Raw genomic sequence first — 26,267 nt, forward strand, 5'->3', positions numbered from 1 at the left:
GAATGCTAAAAATGTAAGAGAACATGAGGTCTGTTTATTTGAAAAACATTTATGGAACACTTACTAGACACAGGAATCTTAGACAATTTAGGAGACTCTACCATATGTTGATGCTGCCCTTCAGAAGGAACAGCCTATAACAGGAAGGAAAGTACCAGTGACTTTCTGAGGGCACATAGCTATTGCGATGGCACAGTTACACGTAGAGTGTAAGTTTCTTAATTGACCCCCCCCCCCAAGGCTGTCTCTACCAGCCCAGGGGCCTTGGTGAGATTTAATATTACATGAGTTCTTTGTTAGCATTATTACATGTAAGTTTCAGGAGGACAGAAACAGATTTTTTACCCAATGACATATCCTACTTGGTGTACACACCTGCTAAATGCTTGGCGCAGAATAGATAGACAATACCTATTAACTAAATGACATGAGCTGAGGCCATGAAGTATATTATAATGTCTCTCCCATTTTGTGCTGAACACTTTTAATTTGCATTTAACTTGCTTTATCTCCCATACTTGACAAGGAGATGATGATGATGATTCAGACAGTTAAGAATATTCTGTTTTTCTCAGAACTCATCTTGTCAGAAGCAACTTTATTCTAATTTTAGTCTTAAATAAAGAAAACTATACAGGGAGAAGCAATTTGATCCTTCCTACTCTTTGGGGAAAAACCCAACACTATTGCAAGTTATTGGTCTAACTTCAACACAAATCCATTGATCTTCCCACCTGATTAAAGCGAGAAGAACCACATCATAGATTTTTCTGTGACTTAACAAGAAAGCAAAGCTATGCGTAGATAAAGAGTTCATGTATCACTTCAATAGTAGCCTAATTGGCATTTTAACCAAAGTAGGATTCTCAATAGCAAATACAATTTAAAGACTTAATTTCCATTGTTGCTGAAAGCCTTTGGCAACTTTTCTAACTGTTCCTCAACATAAAGTAGGCTTAATTTTTAACTCTTATTGAATTTCCCACATTGAATAGCTTTTCAATTTTCCCTCAGTTAGAAATTTGCCAGTCATTTGGGATAAACAGTTAATAATTATCAAGACTTTGGAATTCTTCACAGTTTGTGAGGTAATTTTTAGTAGTAAGTTTAATAACCATTCAGACAACTCCCATCAACATACTTAGTGCTTCACAGTAATTGGAGGCCTTCTCCAAACTCCACCATTTTTTATTCTATTTGCAATAACTCACTCTACAGAGAGGTTATGGTATCTTTCTAGGGAGGTGGGATATCTACCAACAACGACCAAAATCTCCTACCTTGTGTTTTTGAGGCCCAGTTAGAAACTCCAGCTGAGCTTCTGTTACTGGCTAGGACTCAGCAGAGATGCCACCCACAGTGACATTTTATTAACTTGCTCCAGGAAACAATGTGGTGAACAAGGAGACATTGTTCCTCAGTGTCCACTGGTCAGCTGTGGTGTGAATGATCCCTTGGCTTTGATTTCACTGGGCCTCCTTTCCTCTGCTTCTTAACACCGGTTGCTACATAGAATTATTTTTATTTATTTTCGTGACAAGGGTGAAAGGCCTGAAGGGGGAAAGTGAGAACTCAGCCTCCCACCTGCTGGTGGGCCTTCTATGGCCTGGCTCTCTTCCACACTCTACTCCTGACCTGCCAGCATAAGCCACTGGCTTTGATGTTCCAGTGTCAGATACACAGATCAGTTACCACTCACAGTCACAAGGTTCTTATAAGCAAAGAAGAAAAGTTGTAGACAGGACTTGGGAAAAGATACTGTCTGAAGGGTATCAGAGTCTCCTTCCAAGTGAAACACTGACAGAATATTTCACCTAAGGCTGTCTTTTAAAAATCTGGACTAAAACAAGGTTAAACATGCATGGGCACACACACACACACACACACACACACACACACACACACACACACACATATAGCTAGGCTGAGACAGGTGTTCTTCCCCAGGTATTCTTCCAATACCTTGTATATATACCTAATGCTGTATTTCTAATTGTTTTTTACAATTATAATCATCTGTTTTTATATACATCTTCCCCATTAGACTCTGATCTCCCTCAAAGACTATGTATCTTTACATCCTTGTATCTCCAGCAAGCATGTGGCATATCTAGTGTTGAAGGCATATTTGTTAAATGAATAAGCCAAACAATATCAATGAGTCAAGCTATTACCACTCCCAACCAGCCTCTAAAAGAAATAAAGTGAACAAAAGAACAAAAGAATGAAAAGAAGAAAAGCTGAAACAGACAAAAGCCAAATGCCAAAACCTGGAAGTAATTTACACTAACTCTATAAGTCATGCAGAGTTGGATGTAGAAAAACAATCAGCTGCTCACACATGCTTTCCTACAGAAACAAAGACATCACCCAGACTTTCAGGGAGAAGGGAGCTTCAACTTACCCTGTTAGCCTCTGGGCTGAAGGATTCAGGGTCTGTAACATCCAAGCCAACACAGGTAGATTCTGCTTTGGAGGATGAGCAGTAATAAATTATTCCTTCCCCCTTCATTCCCACCCATTCTTTCCCTAACTTATAGCCCACAAATGTTTCAGTCCATCAGAAACCAAATAGAATTCCCAAAAAACAATGGGTCAGGAAGTGATGAGAAAGCAGGAAGACGTGGTCCTCCTACAGATGAGAGAGAACACAAGGAAGGTCCTGTGATGTGTGGTCTCCCTTGGTTGAGTTTTCCAGAGAACTAGGAAGTGAATACAGTAGGAAACAGTTTCACCTCATCTCATCAGAGTCACATTAAATGTGTGCCATGCTTGCTTCAAAGCTGGAACAATACAGAGAAGATGATCATGGCCCTGTGCAAAGATAACATGCAAATTCCTGAAGCTTCTTAAAATTAAAGGTACTTTTAAATTACATGCTTTGTGAATTTTACCTTAGCAAAAAATGTAAACAAATAAATAAATGCCTCCTTGACACTGGAAACTGAGCTGGGTGTTTTATATATTAAGTGGTCCCTCAGCAATAAATTTTAGGAAGCACCATAACCACATTCAAGTGGACAGGGGTTGTAGCCACGGGCAATCTGCACTCTTTACAGCTACTGTTCTAGAATAACCAAAAAGCAAGAGGCCCAAAGAAAACAAAATCTCTGACTCAAAAAGATATATGCACTACTATGTTTATTGCCGCATTATTTACAATAGCTAAGATATGGAAGCAAACAAAGTCCCCATCAGTAGATGAATGGATAAAGATGTGGTACATATACACAGTGGATATTATTCAGCCATAAAAAAGAAAGAAATCCTGCCATTTGCAACAATATGGATGGACCTAGAGGGTATTCTGCTAAATGAAAGAAGCCAGGCAGAGAAAGACAAATACCATATGATTTCACTTATTTGTGGAATCTAAAAACAAAACAAAATGAACAAAACAGCAGTAGACTCATAGACACTGAGACATGACTGTTGATTACTATGCAGGAGGGGTTAGAATGGGTTCCAGAAATAGGTGAAGAGGCACAAAATCTCAGTCATAATATAAATTAGTCAGGGGGATGAAAGTATAGCATAGAGAATATAGTCTGTATATAGTCTGTATAGTCTGTAGAATAATAATTCTGTAACATGTTTCTATGTTGATGGAAACTAGTTGGGGTGAGGATTTAATAATATATGTAATTGTTGAATCACTATGTTGCATACTTGAAATCAATATACTATTGTATATCAAATATACTTCGATAAGAAAAGAAAACAAGCAAAAGGAAAAAGAAGCTCCAAAAGTCAGCAGGACAGAAGAGAATTGTTTCATAAGGAAACATCTCAGAAAATAATTTATATAGTAAATAGAAGAAAATTAAAGTCATCAAATGCAGAGAAAAGTTGACAAGGAGAGAGATAACAGGTATGAAAGTTCCAACCTAAGAGTTACAGTAGAAAGAAACCAGAAATTTGAGATAGGAGCAATAACTTAGGCAAATTTTCCTGAACTAGGACAAAGTCCCAAGCATGCAGATTAAAAGAACATCCCAAACAAAGTCAGTTAAAATAACTTCACAATTAGATATCCTCTTGAGGAAAAAAAAAAAGTGGATTATAAGAATGTCCCAGTCACTGTGCTGGCAGGAACAGCAGGCTCAGCTAGTAGGTTAACTGCGTGACTACTGGGGAGGATACAGGAGAACCTCACAGGAGTCAACTGATTGCAGTATAGCTGGGCTTCATGGGAAAACACCATCCTCAGTTTTCTCTCTCTGCCCCTCCCCATCTCACTTTCACTTCATGACTACTTCATCCAAATTTCTCTACAAACTGGTTTCTCTGCTTACTTATTTGCTTATACACAGCTCATAATGGCTGTCCCCAAATGAAACATTAGCACTTGGGTCTGCATTATTTTTTAGCTTAAATTCCTACAGGTAACAAACTCAGTCTCTGCTCCCTGGTTACAAGTTTCTAGATAAGATTACTGGTGGTCCTGCTTTGCATAGTTTCCACTCACGGACCAGTTAGCTGTACCCAAAAGGGTAGGGTCATAGAATAATTAGAGCTGTTCCTTCTGGGCTAACGATAGAGCACGTTCTCTAGTAGGGGTTATGGGATTGCAGGAAATTATTGAAATCTCTAGCCCAGTGGATTAAGAAAAATTCTTTAGGCACCCAGGCAGGAAAAATATTTGTTGGCAATGGAATAACTAGAATGATGTTCAATGACTCTGCCTTTTTAAATACTAGAAGACAAAAAAGCACAGTCCATTGGGTTTTGAGTAGGGAAAGGTTGTGACCTGCCTGAGAATTTTACATTCAACCAATAGATAAATATTCTTTGCAACTGAAAAGCATTCTCATATCTGTATAAGATTTTTTTTAATACTATTCACAATACATAGTCCAGCTAACCAAATGGAGAGGCAGGCCCTACCAACAGAGCTTTAGCTGAGACACCAGCCTCATGTCATAGGGAAATCCTGAATGAAACAACAGAAGAGCATAGCCATGGAACTCCTCCAGTTGATATGGAAATACTCTTCACTGGCTAGATCAGTGAGGACTTTACTCACCACACTACAATGGACCACATGCTTCACTCACAACCACTCTAGCTACTGGAGCCATGCACTTTGCCCCAGCTACTATGCTTCAGCAACAGAGGCCAAGGCCAGCTACTACCCAGCAGTCAAGCCCTCCTAATACCAAGGTGGGACTGGATGGAACAGACTACTCACTCTATCTCCAGAGTCCGGTAATCATATCAGATTCCTACATGCGTGAAAAGAAGTGAGTTAGGGCTCTGAACTTGATTAAACTAGGAGCTTGGAATCCAAGTCTGAGATTGACACACATTATTTTAAACACTAAACTATAAAAAATGCTCACTGGCTATAGAAGGGATTAATCACAACTACTAGTTCAAGTACTTACAAGTCATAGGCTTACTACTCAGTGTTTTACTCTAAGATATCTGTGCATTTACAGTGCCAGTGCCACACAGTTGACTGATGATGAGCACATCAAGGGGAGACTGGTACTGTAAAACTACCTTGTCACTGTCATTGACAAGGAAAGGAAATGTCTGGATTGCTACATGGACAAGAAACGTTATCCTGATTAAATCATTAAGAGGTTTAAAAATTAATAATATATAAAATATTAACAGACTAAAGCCTGAGACAATTATAATGGTGATTTTATTTAGAACCCAAACATATACCATATCAGTGTGAAGCATTTTCCTTGCATTATATCCTTGTGATCTTTACAGAAGCCAAGTGAGATATATTTTATTATTCCCATTTCAAGGATCACTAAACTGAAGCTCACAGAGATTAAAGAACTTATCCACAATCGCATGACCAGGACAAAGCTTAAAGCTACACTCAAATCTGTCTGATTCCAAAGCATGTGCTTTTAACCACTTTTAGTTGATTCTCTCCTGAAATTCATGGGGTTACTAGGAAAGGCTGGCCAGGAAGGATTCTCTTGTGCCAGCTTGATTAGTCTGAAAAATGCAAACTAATTTTCAACTTTCAAAAAGCCAACAAAACAAAATAAGACAACTCTAAAATATTAATAGGAGGATAAACAAAGCAAATATATCTAAAATGGTAGAGAAAGATGGCAGCGTGAGAGATGAGACAGAGACTGCATCCTAAAATGACATATAATACAAAAAATCTATTAATACAACTAATTCTGAAAAAGCAACAAGAAAGAAGGCTACGCCAGACTGCATACACCTGGAGAAAAGAACAGACCTCACAGAACAGGGTAACGCACCAAAGCTGTGACCAGCAGGACCCAAGCCCTTCCCCACCCCAGCTCACAGGTAGAAGGAAGAGACTGGGACTGCTGAACACCTAGCCCTGGAGATCTGCTCTGGGAGCACAAACCTACATTGCATGGTGCTCTGGTGATTAGTAGGGTTGGAAAGCTACAACAGGCAGAATACCTGGAAAGACTGAGATTCCAGCTGCTTGTGGAAAACAGGTGTGCAAATCCAGCTGCTCTGGAACAAAAGAAAGGCGGGCAGTCTGAGAGACTTCCTATCAGTGAGAGCATTAATAAAGGGGCAAGGATTGCACAGAGCTTACTGCTCAGGAAAAAGGACAGGTAGACAAAATTGTCCAGGTGCACTCTACCCAGCAGGTTGGGAACTTTCAGGAGCTTCAGGTGCTCCATCACCCCTGGCTGGCTACACAGCTCCAAGGCCCCCAACCATGATACAAACCCTGCTGAGCCTTCCTCCCAGTGAGCCCGCACCTGCCTCGCAAACTAGGAGCCCCTGCCCTGGCATCAGGCCAGCCAGAGAGAAGCACCACCTATAGCAGCTACAAACGCAAAACACAGAGGCTTACATCTGTGTGCTAGGCCCACTGGTTCTGGCAGTGGAGACAGGCATAGCAGCCATGAAGCAGGAAACAGCTCTTTCCTCCACCCAGGTACCAGCACCACTTCTCTGCGACCCAGAGAGTAGAACTTCTGGTCACTACATACAAATACGAAACGTCAAAGGAACCTGGTTCAAACCAAAATTCCACAATTCCAGAAAAGCAAAAAGTGAAACTGAACTCATCAATCATCCTGAAAGAGATTTCAAAATAAAAATCATAAACATGTTCATGGAGGTACAGAAAAATACTCAAGAACTCAGGAACGAATTCAGGACAGAGACCCAATCATTACAGAATTCAATGGAGGGATTTAAAAGCAGATTAGATATGGTGGAGGAGATGATAAATGAAGTAGAAATTAGAAAAGAGGAATACAAAGAAGCTGAAACACAGAGAGAAAAAAGGATCCCTAGAATTAAAGAATATTGAGAGAACTGTGTGACCAATCTAAACAGAACCATATTCATATTATAGGGGTAACAAAGGAAGAGATAAAAAAGGCATAGAAAGTGTCCTACAGGAGGTAATTGCTGAAAACTTCCCCAATCTGGGGAAGAAGATAGTCTCTCAGGCCATGGAGATGCACAGATCTCCCAACACAAGGGACCCAAGGAAGACAACACCAAGAAAAATAATAATTAAAATGGCAAAGATAAAGGATAGGGACAGAGAGAGAAAAAAGATCACATACAAAGGAAAACCCATCAGGCTACCATCAGACTTCTCAGCAGACACTTTACAGGCCAGAAAGATTAGCATGATATGCTAAATGCAATGAAACAGAAGGGCCTCAAACCAAGAATACTCGGCAAGATTATCATTTAAATTTGATGGAGGGATTAAAAAATGTCCAGATAAGCAAAAGCTGAAAGAATTGACATCCCATAAACCATCGCTACAGTGTATTTTGGAGGGACTGCTCTAGATGGAACTGTTCCTAAGGCTAAATAGCTGTCACCAGAGGTAATAAAACCACAGTAAAGAAAGTAGAACAATTAATTACTAAGCAAATGCAAAATTAAATCAACTACCCCCAAAGTCAATCAAGGGATAGACAAAGAGTGCAGAATATGATACCTAATATATAAAGAATGGAGGAGGAAGAAAAAAGATGAGAAAAAAATGAAGCTTTAGATTGTGTTTGTAATAGCATACTAAGTGAGTTAAGTTAGACTCTTGGATAGTAAGGAAATTACCCTTGAACCTTTGGTAACCACGAATATAAAGCCTGCAATGGCAATAAGTACATACCTATCAATAATCATCTTAAATGTGTATGGACTGAATGCACCAGTCAAAAGACATAGAGTCACTGAATGGATAAAAAAACAAGACCTATCTATATGATGCCTACAAGAGACACACTTCAAACCCAAAGACATACACAGACTAAAAGTAAAGGGATGGAAAAAGATATTTCATGCAACTAATAGGGAGAAAAAACAGGAGTTACAGTACTTGTATCAGACAAAATAGATTGCCAAACATAGAAAGTCACAAGAAACAAAGAAGGACATTACATAATGATAAAGGGGTCAATCCAACAAGAAGATATAACCATTATAAATATATATGCAACCAACACAGGATCACCTACATATGTAAAACGAATACTAACAGACTTAAAAGGGGAAATAGAATGCAATTCTAAGAGACTTCAACACTCCACTCACTCTGAAGGACAGATCAACCAGACAGAAAATAAGTCAGGAAACAGAGGCATTGAACAACACATTAAAACAGAGGGACTTAAAAGACATCTACAGAACTCTACACCCAAAAGCAGCAGGACACACATTCTTCTCAAGTGCACATGGAACATTTTCAAGAATAGATCATATACTAGGCCACAAAAAGAGCCTCAGTAAATTCAAAAAGATTGAAGTTGTACCAACCAGCTTCTCAGACCACAAAGGTATGAAAATAGAAATAAATTACACAAAGAAAACAAAAAAGCCCACAAACACATGGAGACTTAATAACATGCTCCTAAATAACCAATGGATCAATGACCAAATAAAAACAGAGATCAAGCAATATATGGAGACAAATGACAACAATAATTCAACACTGCAAATTCTGTGGGATGCACCGAAGGCCATGTTAAGAGGAAAGTATATTGCAATACAGGCCTCCTCAGGAAAGAAGAACAATCCCATACGAACAGTCTAAACTCACAATTAACAAAACTAGGAAATGAAGAACAAATGAAGCCAAAATAAGTAGAAGGAGGGACATAATAAAGATTAGAGCAGAAATAAATAAAATCAAAAAGAATAAAACAATAGAAAAAAACAATAAAAGTAAGAGCCAGTACTTTGACAAACAAATGAGATAAACCCCAAGCCAGACTTACCAAGAAAAAAAGAGAGCCTACACATATACACAGAATCAGAAATGAGAAAGGAAAAATCACTACAAACACCACAGAAATACAAAGAATTATGAGAGAATACTATGAAAAATTATATGCTAACAAACTGGATAACCTAGAAGAAATGAACAACTTTCTAGAAAAATACTTTCCAAGTCTGACCCAGAAAGAAACAGAAAATCTGAACAGACCAATTACCAGCAATGAAATTGAATTGGTAATCAAAAAACTACCTAAGAACAAAATTTCCGGACCAGATGGCTTCAGTACTGAATTTTGTCAAACATTTTGTGGATACCTAATACTCATCCTCTTTAAAATTTTCCAAAAAGTAGAAGAAGAGGGAACACTTCCAAACATATTCTATGAGGCCAGCATCACCCTTATACCAAAACCACACAAAGACACCACAAAAAAAGAAAATTACAGACTAATATCCCTGATGAACACAGATGCAAAAATTCTGAAAAAAACATAAGCAAACCAAATTCAAAAATACATCAAAAAGATCAACCATCATGATCAAGCAGTATTTATTCCAGGGATGCAACAATGGTACAATATTAGATAATCCATCAACATCATCCACCACATCAACAAAAAGAAGGACAAAATCCACATGATCATCTCTATAGATGCTGAAAAAGCATTTGACAAAATTCAACATCCATTCATGATAAGAACTCACAACAAAATGGGTATAGAGGGCAAATACCTCAACATAATATAGGCCGTATATGACAAACCCACAGCTAATATCAAACTTAACATCAAGAAGCTGAAAGCCTTTCCTTTAAGATCAGGAACAAGACAAGGTTGCCCACTCTCTCCACATTTATTCAACAAAGTTCTGGAGGTCCACACCACGGCAATCAGACAACACAAAGAAGTAAACGGCATCCAGACTGGTAAAGAAGAAGTTGAACTGTCCCTGTTTGCAGATGACATGATATTGTACATAAAAAACCCTAAAGAATCCACTCCAGAACTACTAGATCTAATATCTGAATTCAGTAAAGTTGCAGGATACAAAATTAATACACAGAAATCTGTTGCATTCCATACACTAATGATGAACTAGCAGAAAGAGAACTCAGGAAAACAATTCCATTCACAATTGCATCAAAAAGAATAAAATACCTAGGAATAAACCTAACAAAGGAAGTAAAAGACCTATACTCTGAAAACTACAAGACATTCATGACAGAAATTAAAGAAGATACCAATAAATGGAAACACATCCTTTACACATGGATAGGAAGAATTAATATTGTCAAAACGGCCATCCTGCCTAAAGCAATCTACAGATTCAATGCAATCCCTATCAAAATACCAATAGAATTCTTCAACAAAATAGAGCAAATAGCTCCAAAATTCATATGGAACCACAAAAAAACCCTGAATAGCCAAAGCAATCCTGAGAAAGAAGAATAAAGTGGGGGGGGATTATGCTCCCCAACTTCAAGCTCTACTACAAAGCTACAGTAATCAAGAGCAGACCCATAGACCAATGGAACAGAATTGAGAGTCCAGATATAAATCCAAGCATATATAGTCAATTAATATAAGATAAAGGAGCCATGGATATACAATGGGTAAATGAAAGCCTCTTCAACAGCTGGTGTTGGCAAAATTGACAGCTACATGTAAGAGAATGAAACTGGATTACTATCTAACTCCATACACAAAAGTAAACTCGAAATGGATCACAGACCTGAATGTAAGTCATGAAACCACAAAACTCTTAGAAGAAAATATAGGTAAAACTCTCGTGAATATAAACATGAGCAACTTCTTCCTGAATGCATCTCCACAGGCAAGGAAAACAAAAGCAAAAATGAACAAGTGGGACTATATAGAACTAAAAAGCTTCTGTACAGCAAAGGATACCATCAGTGGAACAAGAAGGTATCCTACAGTATGAAAGAATATATTCATAAATGACATATCTGATAAGGAATTGACATCCAAAATATATAAAGAACTCATACACCTCAACAACCAAAAAGCAAATAACTGATTAGAAAATGGGTGGAGGATATGAACAGACAATTCTCCAAGGAAGAAATTCAGATGGCCAACAGGCACATGAAAAGATGCTCCACATCACTAATTATCAGGGAAATGCAAATAAAAACCACGATGAGATATCACCTCACACAAGTTAGGATGGCCAGCATCGAAAGACTAAGAACAAATGTTGGTGAGAATTCAGAGAAAGGGGAACTCTCCTACACTGCTGATGTGAATGTAAACTAGTTCAACCACTGTGAAAAACAACATGGAGGTTCCTCAAAAAACTAAAAATAGAAATACCATTTGACCCGGGAACTCCACTCCTAGGAATTTACCCAAAGAAAACAACTTCTCAGATTCAAAAATACATATGCAGTCCTGTGTTTATTGCAGCACTATTTACAATAGCCAAGGTATGGAAGAAACCTAAGTGTCCATCAGTAGAAGAATGGGAAAGAAGATGTGGTACATATACACAATGAAATACTCTTCAGCCATAAGAAAGAAACAAATCCTACCGTATACAACAATATGGATGGAGTTAGAGAATATTTTGCTCAGTGAAGTATGTCAGGCAGAGGAATACAAATATCAAATGAGTTCCCTCATTTGTGGAGTATAACAGCAAAGCAAAACTGAAGGAACAAAATAGTAGCAGATTCACAGACTCCGAAAAGGGACTAGCAGTTCCCAAAGGGGAGGGGTGGGGAAGAGTGGGTGGGGAGGGAGGGAGAAGGGGATTGTGGAGTATCATGATTGGTGCACATGGTGTGTGTGGGGTCACAGGGAAGACAGTGTAGCTCAGAGAAAAGAAATACGGACTCGTGGCATCTTACTACACTGATGGACAGTGACTGCAATAGGGTATGGAGAATAGATAAATGTTCTTCCTATTGAAAAGTAATATTCTGAGGTTTAAAAAATCAGTCTGAGCTGACAAGATTGTACCACTGTAACAAAAGGTACTGTGATTTTGATGTTTTCTCTTTCTTAGCCAAGACAAAGTTGTCTCCCAAATTCACTCTACACCAGAAATCCTCGAATGTAGAAACCACATTGTTTTTTCATGTGAAACCTTCATAAGAGTGTATATCAATAATAACTTAGTAAAAAATTTTTAAAATATACGGTAGAGAACAGATAAATGTTCTTCCTATTGAAAAGTAATATTCTGAGGTTTAAAAAGTCAGTCTGAGCTTTTTCTTTAAATGTCAGAGGAAGGATATACCAAAGAATGAGTTAGAAGGATTGTTGCAAGTTTTGTCCATCTGACAAATATGCCATGTTGAAACAATAAGTTTTAGAAACTTTTTTTTAACAATATACTCACCCTAACTGTTCTTAAATTTTCCTATTTTCTCACATAGTTCATAATAATGACTCAAAGATGAGTTATATAGTCATTTAAATTAAGTTTATGAAATATTTAGAGCATGAGAAATGCCTATATTATAATGCCATGTGAAAAAACAGGATATAAATTTTATACAGTATAAACTTCAATATATAAACAAATGCATAGAAAAAACTATAAGGAAATACACCATGAGGTTAAGAATTTGGGGGTTGTTTGGATAAATTGTGTAATATTGGTCTTTCTTGTTACTTTACTTTCCAAGTTTTCTACAATGTGTACAATTTTATCATCAGAAATACAAATATTATTTTTTAAGAAGTGTAACCTAGCCTGCAAGCTAAACTGTTAATGCCATTGGCTCAGTGGAAAGAGCCCTAAAGTCGGGAGACCTAAATGTTCTAATGCAAAAATCAGCTTCACTGCCCAGGGTTGCCTAATACCGAAAGTCACCCAGCCACACATTCCCCAGTCTCTTCATGTGCAAAATGAGAGGGTTGAAACAATGATCTTCAAGGTTCCTTCCAATTCCACAGATGGTAGCATTGCTAACATGAATACTCCACTGAGCAACTGTGGTGGCCTTGAGGATTCATTGTACAAACTCCTACTATAGAAGTATAACTGACCAAGAGGTTCTGCTGCTTGCTGTGAAATCCATATGCACATTTGCATCAAGGTCACGCCTCCCACAGGCTGTTCAGAGTCAATGACTGAGCACAGCAGGGATACCTGAGAGACAGGGGACTCCTCCCAGACAGAGAACCTGGCTTTGGCTCAAGGACTCCCCAACAGCCTTGCTGAACCTTCCTTGTAAAACACAGTCATCTTGTGACTGGTTAGCCAGAGACGGGTAAGATTCCTCAAGGGAGGAACAACCTAAGACAGGCACAGTTGCAGGGGGGCAATCAGGTGAGAAATTGGGGATCAACAGAGGTGAGGCTTAGAACCTCACTCCCCGTTTTGAGAGAAATCTTCTGCATCCGTAGATGTTTTATTGCCCTTGTCTAGCTTGGATTAACACTTAGTCTACAGGCACACACCTGATCATCTAAATTTGCTCTCTTACAGCACTAAACTATGTTTTCTACCTTTATCTTGCATCTACCTACCACTTCAGCATTTTATTTAAAATAATAATAATAATAATAAGGGAGAATTGTGGTATTCACAAATAAATCAAGTATAAAAATCAAACAAATATTCATATTTGACCTGATTGTTTATAGTTCATAATGTGTGATCAAAACTGAAAGTTTCTGTGATGACTGCCCTTGTAGTGTTCACCATGTAAGAACTTATTCACTATGTAAGAACTTGTTCACCATGTAATAGCTTGTCCGTTATGCTTCAGAAGATTGGAGACTGACAAGAATTAGGCTTGGGGTGGATTAATGATTGTACATTGAGCATTGAGTCCCCTATACAGAATTTTATTGTTGTTAACAACCATTTGATCAATAAATATGAGAGATGCCCTCTCAAAAAAAAAAAAAAAAAACCTCTTTTGGTGATCTGTCATTTTCTGTGAGTGTATTTTTAGGAAACTATCAAGAAAAAAAAACACAGTCATCTTGGACATTTCCACCCAACTTTCCTTCCCTCTCTCCTTTACTCAGGGTCACACTTGCATTGTGGTCTGATGGCTCTTCATCCTTTCCTGGCTCCCTCTGTGTATTTTCTAACACAGGATTTCCCCTACAGAAATCCTTGAATACTAATCTCATCTTGGCAACTACTTCTCAGAGGACCCAGACGAACCCAGCATAGTGGCAGATCCGCAAATCACACCTGTGGATACAAAGACTGAACAGAAACTACACAGATGACACAGCTCCTCACGGGACTGCATACATGGTTTGTTCTTTGTGTCTTGTTATTGCTGTTTTCCTCCTTTTTAAAACAAATGTCAATTACAGTCCAAAAAAGAGTAGCATTCTATTGCTTGTAGACCATAAATAAATAATTTTTTCAACAAGCCTTTCTTGGGTTTATTTTAAACTTGCCTTTGTTTCTTCCTCCCTATCAGCCATATGTATCTCTTCAGCAACTTCTAACTCCCTGCTTCGGATCAGATAATAAAGTTCATTCTTCATTTCTGTCATCCACAATATTAGAGGCATCTTCCTCTGAGACTTAAAGTACAATTAATCACTTTCATTCCAGTGTGACCCTTTCAAATGGCAAAGGGACTGTTTCTTGCCAAAGTCCTCTATTTTTAATACAGTGGTTTCTGCCTTTCGTGGTATGTCAGCCTTTGTTCATCTTAGTATAGCCTTTGAAAATGTGAGCAATTCAGAATTCCCTGTCTCTTTTGCCCATCTCTTCCAGCTTGAGGATATTGGAATCCAATGATCTTTCTGCTGTGCTGCTTAGAACCTCTTCTGCAAGCTAAATAAGGCAGCCTCACAAATTTAAATTCAGAACCTCCTAATCAACATTTCAGCAAAGACACCCTTATGCTTTGGTAATTAGGAGGACAATTAGCAGCTCTCCAGGGAAGTCCTTCCTTTGATGAGCTCTGAGTAATTTCGGGACTCCTTGGGAGACATGTCCTCCTCTGGGTGAAGAGCAGCAGGTCCTGGGGAGGGTCATGACGTAGGATGAAACCAAGGCCTCCTCTGTCCCCTGAGCAATGGTTTCTGTGTCTGCAGGCCTTGTACAGGAGTATTTCATCTTGGTGATGTAAGATTTGGCTCTGGCTCATGGATTCCTGTGGTGGTAGTTGTGCCTGTGCCAAAACCCTTACAGAATGATGCTCAAAGAGATTAAGGAGAAGAAAGCCCCCCCTGCAATGTGCACAGACAAGATTGTGCCATTGCAACAAAAGGTGCTGTGATTTTGATGCTTTATCTTCCTTAGCCAAGACAAAGTTGTCTCCCAAATTCACTCTACACCAGAAATCCTCAGGTTGCAGCAGATGAAATGGACTGGAGACCTAGATGATGCAGGAGAACCCTGCCAATTCCTCAGAGAAAGAGCTGGTCCAGTCTTGGAGGTACAGGAGTGGGTCTCACCCCACTGGATTTAACCATCTGGCCATCTGACTCCAGGGTCCCAGGGCCTTGAATCAGATCAAGATCTGGTGTCTCTATTGCCTTGTTTGACCAAATGATTAAAACAGAAGGCTTTAGGTTCCTCAAAATTCTCAAAATAGAAATACCATTTGACCCAGGAATTCCACTTCTAGGAATTTACCCTACGAATGTAACAGCCCAGTTTGAAAAAGACAGATGCACCCTTACTTTATCATAGCACTATTTACAATAGCCAAGAAATGGAAGTAACCTAAGTGTCCATCAGTAGATAAATGGATAAATAAGATGTGGTACATATACACAATGGAATATTATTCAGTCATAAAAAGAAAACAAATCCTACCATTTGCAACAACATGGATGGAGCTAGAGGGTATTATGCTCAGTGAAATAAGCCAGGCAGAGAAAGACAAGTACCAAATGATTTCACTCATATGTGGAGCATAAGAACAAAGAAAACCTGAAGGAACAAAACAGCAGCAGAATCACAGAACCCAAGAATGGACTAACAGTTACCAAAGGGAAAGGGATTGGGGAGGATGGGTGAGAAGGGAGGGATAAGGGTGGGGAAAAAGAAAAGGAGCATTATGATTAGCATGTATAATGGGGGGGAGGGGCATGGGGAGGGCCGTACAACACAGAGAAGACAGTGACTCTACAGCATCTTACTACGCTGATGGACAGTGACTGTAATGGGGTTTGTGGGGGGGACTTGGTGAATGGTGGAGCCTAGTAAACATAATGTTCTTCTGTAATTGTAGATTAATGATAGCAAAATAAAAATTAAGAAAAAGAAGAAAAAAAAACAGAAGGCTTTATCAGCAAACAAATAACAGAGTTTTTTCTACCTCTTGTTTCTGTTTCTGTTTTCTTATCTTCAGGGAATATAGAAAATCAAATATTATCTATAGAGATTTCCTCTTCTCACAGGCCACATACATAAGGCTTTATGCCCCCAAAGAATTTGTAGCCTTTCTCTAATACCCTCTCCAGTTTTTATTGTGGCATTTCCAAAACAAACAACTAGACAACTGAAACAAGGTCTTGGAATGAGAGGCTTAGGGACATAAGGTTATTGGTTTTAGGCAGCAGGCAGGATGCCTTCCTGGAGGACAAAGAGCCCATCTCCTCAGCCTGGTGAACTCCACTGAGTTTCTCCAGTCACCCATTAACGCTTCAATGATACATATTACCCCCCTTCTTCTCCCTATGATGAGGAGGCCACTTTGCAATAGAGAAACTTGGACTTCTAAATGTAAATCTCTTGCTAATACCCATATTCCTCACACATCATTCAGACAAGATTTGGGATTTTTTTTGTAAACTTAGAATGGAATTTCAGTACTTGTTATTCAAGTTTAATCCCAGGTTCCAAATAGCATCACCAAGAAGTAAGGAATTCTATCCCCATTGGTATAGGCACAATTCCCATCCTCCCAAAAGTATTCTTTCTAAATCTAAACTCTATTGCAAATCTCCTAAAATGGAAGAAATAAAATGGTGAATGTCACAAGGAGGGGAAATCCTAGAGTTGGTAGCTAAAAGCATAATGAAACAGATCAGGGCTTTTGGGACTATGAAAATATCATGGATTTAGCAAATGAATGAGAAAAAAGATACTCTTAACCAAGTTTGGGGATTTTGGATACATTCTATATTATGAATGGTCCCTCCAAAAGAATTCTCTTTAAATACATGTACCTCACTTATGTACATCTCCAAAGAATATTTCAGAAATGATTTGCTGCCTTACAAGAGAACTGAGAACAATAACCACCCTGAGAGGTTAGCATTAACTGAAATTCTTTAACCTGGACAATACAATGAAATTGGATGGCCCAGTGATATAAGTTATCATGAAATTATTGTGTCAATAGATTAATCTTTGTTTATTTTACCTTAACTGCAAGTATATGTAAAGTGGGTATGAAAATACATCATGTGATTTTCTTAAGCAATTGGTCTGGTGATACATGTTAGGTCAACTAATTTGAGGATAGTGTTAGAGCTGAGCATAGGCATCTTTGTTAATGACCTGGAAGATTAAAAGTGAAGACAGTAAGCAAAATTGGAAGGAAACCTGGTGAGAAACAAAATGGAATTAGAGGTGTGAAGCTTTAACTCAGGCAAAATTCTTCTTCCAGCAAAAAATTACCCAAAACACAGACCAAAAATATGGGTGACACTAGAATAGAACAGAGAAACATGGGGTGGATGTGGGAAACATGTGACTGAGTTTGTGCTGTGTAATAGGGAAATCAAGGACCAGCATTCTTTAGAGATTAATGACACTGTTCCTCCTAAGAAAAGATGATTTTCCTATACCCTACAAGTTGATCAGTTCTCACCTCCAGTTCTACAAAACAGAATAACTAAATTCCAGTGACCTGAGGAAAACAGAAGTTTGGACTGTATTTAGTATGATGGGTGTTGAGACCAAGTTCTTACTTGCCTTAGGGATGATAATCCACATGACACCAGAATGCTGTAGCTATGCTTCAAAGTTCATGATGTTTGTATATTTACATGGTGTACTTGAACCCAAGCATAATGACAATGACCTAAGGAAAATTGTTTTAAAAACTCAATGTACATGTTTTGAGTGAAAGGGCATTGGGGAAGATGGCATGAAAACAACAGCATAACTCAGGTGGAAATTCTTGCATATGACAGGTCTTAGCACTCCAGAAAACAGGAGAGGGTGAGAGGGACATTTCAGTGCCATATAGAGGGAACAAAAGAACACTGCTCACAAGAGTAAAAGTATCATGAAAAACAATTTCCATATGAATAGCTTAAGCCATTCTATCCTGCCCCTTCAATGCCAAATGATCCCATAAAGATGTTAGAAGTATCTTGGAGTAACTGTGGAGAAGGGAATAAGTGCTACACTTGTAGACTAACTATAATCTTCTTCAGTGCTGGAGAAGGCAGAATAAAGCAAGCTAAAAGTATCTGTCCCCAAGACTGTTGGGGACACTTTAAACACATTGAAGAAGTATGTGATAAAAATTATCACCATTAAAAACCATTTTTTTCTAATTTGGAAAACCAAGAATTGAAAATAATCGGTGGGTAATAGAAGTCAATGCAAAACTGCATTGAGTTATTGAGATGGCCATGAAGCCCAGAGAAATTCACAGAAAAAGGCAAGCAGAAGTGTCCACTGAGGTTTCTTGGAAGATGGGTTCTGAAGGCTGAGTATGATGTGAGTAGGGAGAAAAGCAGGAAGAGGACAGTCCACACACAAAAAAAAGAAAAGAAATGAAATGAAATGAAATAACAAATAAAATAAGATAGCAAGCAAGGCTTCAGAGGAAATTTCCTGGGGACAGTGAGGACATTGGCCAGATCAGGTCAGAGGGGCTGTGATGAGGAGCATGAACATGACATACTCTTGAAAGGCTAGTGTGGGGTCAGATGGGGAAGGACATTTAGCCAGGCAGGGATGTGTGCACTTCATAATAAGAAAATAAGTCTGTTAGCAGGGAATAAGGGTGACTGGCTAGTAAAATGCATATGGAAATCCAAGCCTGGGTAATGAGTCTAGATTAAAAAATAGTGGTTATGGCAACATAGAGAGGAACAGAGAAGAGAAACATTCCAAAGAGAAGCATTTCAAAGGCACATTCCTGAGGACTTGGTGACTATCTATCTATAACCCAAATCTTGGGGAGGGGCAGCCTGCCACCAGGAGTCAGCTGAGATCATCTGAGAAGGAAACCATGTGTAATTCATTTTCCCAAAATATTCTTTGCAGGGGGTAGATGTAGAGAAGAATCTGTCAACTCAAAAGGCAACATCTGAGTATTGGGCATGAAGCCCACAGTATAGGCTGTGAAGAAGAAAACAACTGTGGATTAAACCTTTAAGAGGTCATATTGAAAAGAACATTAAATGTGGTTCAGTGGAGCTGTGACATGAGCCAGAAGCCTCTAAATGTCCACACTGAGATTTCCCCAACAACATTGTACGTTCCTAAGGAGAAAGGAATGAGACAAATGGGTAATACGGTCCCTTCCTAAAGGAAAAAAAAAAGTGTTGCATAGAGAAGAAGGATGCATAATGTCATATTCCTACTCCTCCCCCCATCCAGCCCCTACATCCAAATTCACTGGAGTCTCATGCTCCAATATTTACAATGACAGCCCCTAAAATATTCTATCTTTACCACTCCTAAGCCTTTCCATACGAGACCTTTAAAGAGTTCTAACTTTCTACCTTGTTTCAGCTCCACTCATATATTCAGGGTAAGGATGGAACAGCTTAATGCTATGTCTCCTCTGGCTGTAACCAATTACAGCAACTCAAGAGGAAATCATTAAAATCGGGACACCTCACTGATTTTAAGAATCCCCACTGCCTCTGTTTTCATGGCTTCTTGATCCTCTGTTGTAGAATATTAAGCAGAATGCAATAAATGTTACTTTAACTGCAGTCAGCTGACTAATAGAGACAAAAAAGTAGCAATTACTGTAAGACAATAGAAGTGCGGGTTTCCCTTGACCCTCAGTCCCTGCTTGAGGCCAGACTGGTTTGCAATGACTCCAAGGTCTCTTGGAGTGTAATTCCTCGCTTAATTAGAGTTCACCAGGCCGTTCTGAACATACTTCCCCCTTTTACATACATTCCTTACCTTTATTGCATATTTTAATAGTCAATTGTGTCAGTAAAATCTAAATGAACAGACTAAGCATATAATAATTTGTTAGAGCAAATACCAAATATAAATGGCATTCATGTAGGAAATATTAGCGAAACCATCTCTTCAAGTCTATGCTTAATAGAGATTTCATAATAAAATGTAATGCAAGCACCAATTATCCCTGTGAATTGTTCTTTTCAAGTATTATTTGTGAACATTTTAACATTAGGCTGGCTTACCTCAACATGTAACCTGTCTGGGGGCTTCTTTCCCTCATGCTCATGTGCTCAAAGCTAACACAATTATCACACTTAACTAAACAAACATAATTGTGAAGACCAATGTTGAGAAGCTGTTACACAGTAGGTTGTTTGCTCCTTGCTAAATCTCTGCTCCTCTTTCCTGGACTGTCCTTCCCATTGCTCTTTACCAAGTGCAGCAATGGGAATTCTGCTTTTTCTTCAGAATTCAGGCTTAACTTCCTTGGAAACACTTTTCCTACTACCAGCCCCATTTCCCTTCCACCAAAAAGACTACATCAGGAAATATGATTAGAATGAAAAAAAAAAAGGAAAAATTAATAAAACCAAAATATGGTTCTTTGAAAAAGATTAACCAAGTTGACAAACCCTAAGTACATTAACTAAGAAAATAAAAGACACAAATTACCAACATTAGGAAGTAAAGGGGAGATAATGTTACCAACCCTATAAAAATGAGAGGATTATAAGAGAATACTGTAATGACTTTATACCAACAAATTCAACAACTTAAATGAAATAGGCAAGTTCCTAGAAAGACACTGACTCAAAAACAAATAGAAAATCAGAATAGGCCTATGACAAGTAAGGAATTTGAATTTGTAATTTTAAATCATCCTACAAAGAAAAGACCAGGACCAGTTGGCCTTGCTGGTAAATTATCTCAAATATTTAAAGAAAAAAATAATGCCAATCCTTCATGAATTCTTTCACAAAATGGAGGAGAGAAAACTACCAACTTGTTCTATGAGGCAAGCATTACCCTGATACCAAAAAGACATCATAAGAAAAAAAATCCCTAATGAAGTACAGAAAGCCTTAAAATATTAGCAAAATGAATTCAGCTACACATAGGAAGGTGTAGCTCTGGAAGTAAGGGGGTTCCCCACCCATTGCAAGTTCTATACAAATCTGGTGAAACTGAAGGAGAGCAAGGGGAAGGGCAGGTTGGAGGTAAAGGTTTTTATTGCTCACAGCTCTCTCAGGTTCGCTAGGCAGCCCCCACTTCATCTGTTCCCTGAGGCTGGCCACACTCACATCCCCGGCCCACCCCTTTGGGGAGGAACTCCATGGGTGGGTCACTGGTGACTGAAGGACACCAGACCAATTAGGTAGCAGGAATAGAGCAGAGGAGAGAACGGCCATTTTCTCTATACCCCTTTCCCCAGCTGCCATCCTTCCAGGGCCTATGATATGTAAATGGCCCTTATCCACACATCACTATGGAAGCGAGGTGGGAACTTCCATTTATCCCACAGGATTATAACCATACCAAGTGAGATTTTTACCAGGAATGCAAGGTTAATTTAACATCTAAATATCAATTAGTGTAATATATTAATGAAGGACAAAATACACATGACCATCTCAATAGATGTAGAAAAAATTATGGTGGGTATAGTAGGGGAGAAAATGTCAAGCATTGGCAAGGATATGGAGAAAATGGAATCCTCATACATTGCTGATGGGAATTTAAAATAATATAGCCACTTTAAAAATCAGTTTACAGTATCTTAAAAAGTTAACCATTGGCTTCCCATAGGACCACTCATAGGGATGTACCCAAGAAAAATGAAAATCTGTGTCACACAATGGTTTCTATGTGAATGTTTACAGCAGCATTTTTTTAGTTAATTGAAAAAAATGTATTGAAGTATACTTGATACTATATTGGTTTAAGTATACAACAGTGATCAAGTTATATACATTATTAAATCCTCACCTATATTAGTGTGGTTACTGTCGACAGAGAAAAATGTTACAGAACTATTGATCTATTCTCTATGCTGTACTTTCATTCCTGTGACTGAATTACATGATTGAGATTTTGTGCTTCTTTATCCCTTTCACCTATTTTTACCCACCCACACCAACCAGTCACTTTTCAGGGTCAATGAGTCTATTGCTATTTTATTCATTTTGTTTTGTTTTTAGATTCCACATGCAAGTGAAATCATATGGTATTTGTCTTTCTCCACCTGGCTTATTTCACTTAACCTAAAGCCCTCTAGGTCCAACCATGTTGTTGCAAATGGCAAGATTTTGTTCCTTTTTGTGGCAGAGGAATATTCCACTGTGTGTATGTACCACATCTTTATCCATTCATCTATTGATGGACACTTTGGTTGCTTCTATATCTTGACTATTGTAAATAATGCAGCAATAAGCATAAGGGTGTATATATGTTTTGAATCAGAGATTTTGTTTTCTTCAGAAATTCTTAGAAGTGGAATTTACTGGGTCATATTGGTATTTCCATTTTTAGTTTTTTGAGGAACCTCCATACTGCTTTCCACAATACTATACCAATTTACATTCCTAACAACAGTATAGGAGAGTTCTTTTTTCTCTGCATCCTGCCTAACACTTGGTATTTCTCGTCTTTTGGATAGTGGACATTCTGACTGGTGTGGGATGATATCTCATTGTGATTTTGCATTTCCCTCATGATTAGTGATGTGGAGCACCTTTTCATGTGCCTATTGGCCATCTATATGTCTTCTTTGGAAAATGTTTGTCCAGGTCCTCTGCCCATTTTTTTAATTGGGTTATTTGGTTTTTTGGTGTTAAGTCATATGAGTTCTTTATATATTTTGGATGTTAACCCCTCACCAGATATATCATTACAAAATATATTCTACCACACTGTAGGCTGCCATTTTTTTGTTGTTGATGGTTTCCTTTGCTGTACAAAAGTTTTTTCATTAGATGTAGTCCCACTTATTTATTTTTGCCTTTGTTTCTGTTGTCTGGGGAGATGTGTCCAAAAAAAAATTACTCACGCTTATGTTTATGAGTTTTTGCCTATGTTTTCTTCTAACAGTTTTATGGTTCCATGTCTTATATTTAGGCCTTTAATCCATTTCAAGTTTACTTTTGTATATGGAGTTAGATAGTAATCCAGTTTCATTCTCTTGCATGTAGCTGTTCAGTTTTCCCAACACATTTACTGAAGAGACTGCTTTTCCCCATTGTATATTCATGGTTCCTTTATCATATGTTAATGGACCTTATATGTATGGGCTTATATCTGGGTTCTCTATTCTGTTCCATTGATCTATGGGTCTGTTCTTGTGCCAGTACCATACCATTTTGATTATTGTAGCTTTGTAGTATAGCTTGAAGTCAGAAAGCATAAAAACCCCTGCTTCATTCTTCTTTTTGAGGACTGCTTTGGCTTTTAGGGTCTTTTGTGGTTCCATATAAATTTTAGGATTATTTGCTCTAGTTCACTGAAAAATGTCATTGGTATTTTGATAGGGATTGCATTGAATCTGTAAATTGCTTTGGGTAGGATGGCCATTTTGACAATATTAATTCTTCCTATCTATAATCATGGAATAGATTTCCATTTATTTGTGTCTTTTTTAATTTCTTTCATCAATATCTTAGTTTTCAGAGCACAGATCTTTCACCTCCTTGGTTAGTTTTATTCCCAGGTATTTTATTCTCTTTGATGCAAATGCAAATGGAATTGTTTTCCTGAATTCTGTTTCTGCTAGTTCATTGTTAGTACATAGGAATGCAACAGATTTCTGTATATTGATTTCGTATCCTACAATTGCTGAATCCTGTTATTAGTTCTAATAGTTTTTTTGTAGAGTCTTTAGGGATTTCTAGGTATAGTATCATGTCATCTGCAAATAGTAACAGTTTTACTTCTTCCTTACCAATTTGGAGGCCTTTTATCTCTTTTTATTGTCTGACTGACATGGCTGGGATTTCCAGTACCATACTGAATAAAACTGATAAGAGTGGACAACTTCGTCTTGTTCCTGATCTTAGAGGAAAAGCTTTCAGCTTTTCATCATTGTGTACAATGTTGGATGGGGGTTTGTTGTATATAGCCTTTATTATGTTGTTCCCTCTATACCCATTTGATGAGAATTTTAATCGTGAATGGATATTGAATTTTGTCAAATGCTTTTACAGCACTGATTGAGATGATCATATGGTTTTTATCCTTCCTTTTGTTAATGTAGTGTCATACTGATTGATTTTTGAATACTGTACCATCCTTGCATCCCTGGAATAATCCCCACTTGGTCATGATGGATGATCCTTTTGATGTATTTTTTAATTTGGTTTGCTAATATTTTGTTGAGAATTTTTGCATCTATTTGTATCAGGGTTATTGGTCTGTGATTTTATTTTTTGTATTGTCTTTGTTTTGGTATTAGAGTGATGCTGGTTTCACAGAATTAATTTGGAAGTATTCCCTCCTATTTTTTTGGAATACTGTAAGAAGGATGGGTATTAGCTCTTCTTTAAATGTTTGGTAAAATTCAGCAGTGAAGCCATCTCATCCTGGACTTTTGTTTGTTGGGAGTGTTTTACCAGTTCAATTTATTACTGGCAATCAGTCTGTTCAAATTTTCTGTTTCTTCCTGGGTCAGTCTTGGAAGATTGTACATTTCTAGGAATTTGTCCATTTCTTCTAGGTTGTCCATTTTATTGGCATGCAACTTTTCATAGAATTCTCTTATATGTCTTTGAAATTCTGTAGTGCCAGTTGTAACTTTTTTTGTTTCTGATTTTGTTTGTGTCCTCTCTTTTTTTCTTGAGAAGTTTGGCAAGGGGTTTATCTGTTTATCTACTCATAGAACCAGCTCTTGATGTCATTAATTTTGTTCCAATTGTTTTCTTATTCTCTATTTTATTTACTTCTGCTCTGATATATATTTATGTCCTGTCTTTGGCTAACTTTGGGCTTTATTTGTTCTTCTTCTAGTTCCTTTAGTTATGAGGTTAGATTGTTTATTTGGGATTATTCTTTCTTGAGGTAGGCTTGTATTGCTATGTACTTCCTTCTTAGAACCACTTTTGCTGCACCCCATATATTTTGAGCCATTGTGTTTCTGTTTTCATTTGTCCCCATGTAATGTTTGACTTCTTTGATTTATTCATTGATCCATTGATTTAGAAGCATATTGTTTAGTCTCCATGTGTTTCTGCAGTTTTTTGTTTGTTTATTTAATTAATTTCTAGCTTCATACCACTGGGGTCTGAAAAGAAGCTTTCTACAGCAATTGTTTTGAATTTATTGAGGCTCTTTTTGTGTCCCAGTATGTAATCTATTCTGGAGAACATCCCATGTGCACTTGAGAAAAATGGGTATCCTGTTGTTTTTGCATGGAATGTTCTGTATATATCTGTTAAGCCCATCTAGTCTAATGTGTCATTCAGTGCTTCTGTTTCCTTATTTGTTTTCTGTCTGGATTATGTATCCATTGATGTAAGTGGGTGTTAAAATCCCTTAATATGATTGGGTTGCTATTTCTTCCTTTAGGTCTGTTAGTTATGTTTACATGAGTCTATGTTGTGTGTATAGATACTTACAAGTGTTATATCCACTTGTTTGATCCCTTTATCATTATGTAATGTCCTTCATTGCCTCATTACTTTCTTTGTTTTGAAGTCTATTTTGTCTGATATAAGTGCTGTTACTATTCATAACAGCATTATTCATAATAGCCAAAAGCTAATGATGGATGCCCATCATGGGGTTAATGTGGTATAGCCATACAATAGCATTTATTTCAACAATAAAAAGAAATGACACGGTGCTATATGCTACAACATGGATGAGTCTCAAAAACATGATGCTAAATGAAAGAAGCCAGAGGTAAAAGATTGCATATTATATGACTCCATTTATAAGAAATGTCCAGAAAAGGTAAATTCAAAGATAGAAAGTAAATCTTGACTGGTGGCTGGAGGTAG

At 37.8% G+C, this 26,267-nt stretch overlaps 1 long non-coding RNA gene and 1 pseudogene across 3 annotated transcripts in view; one reads left to right on the forward strand and one right to left on the reverse strand.

Annotated features, from left to right (window-relative positions):
* The window catches only part of LOC140847849 (uncharacterized), a 239,589-nt gene that overhangs the window by 186,697 nt on the left and 26,625 nt on the right, over positions 1–26,267 (reverse strand). The window lies entirely within an intron of this gene.
* LOC118968988 (U6 spliceosomal RNA) lies at positions 2,762–2,859 on the forward strand (annotated as a pseudogene).

This window comes from Manis javanica, chromosome 2 (assembly GCF_040802235.1).
Source record: "Manis javanica isolate MJ-LG chromosome 2, MJ_LKY, whole genome shotgun sequence".
NCBI classification, from domain to species: domain Eukaryota; kingdom Metazoa; phylum Chordata; class Mammalia; order Pholidota; family Manidae; genus Manis; species Manis javanica.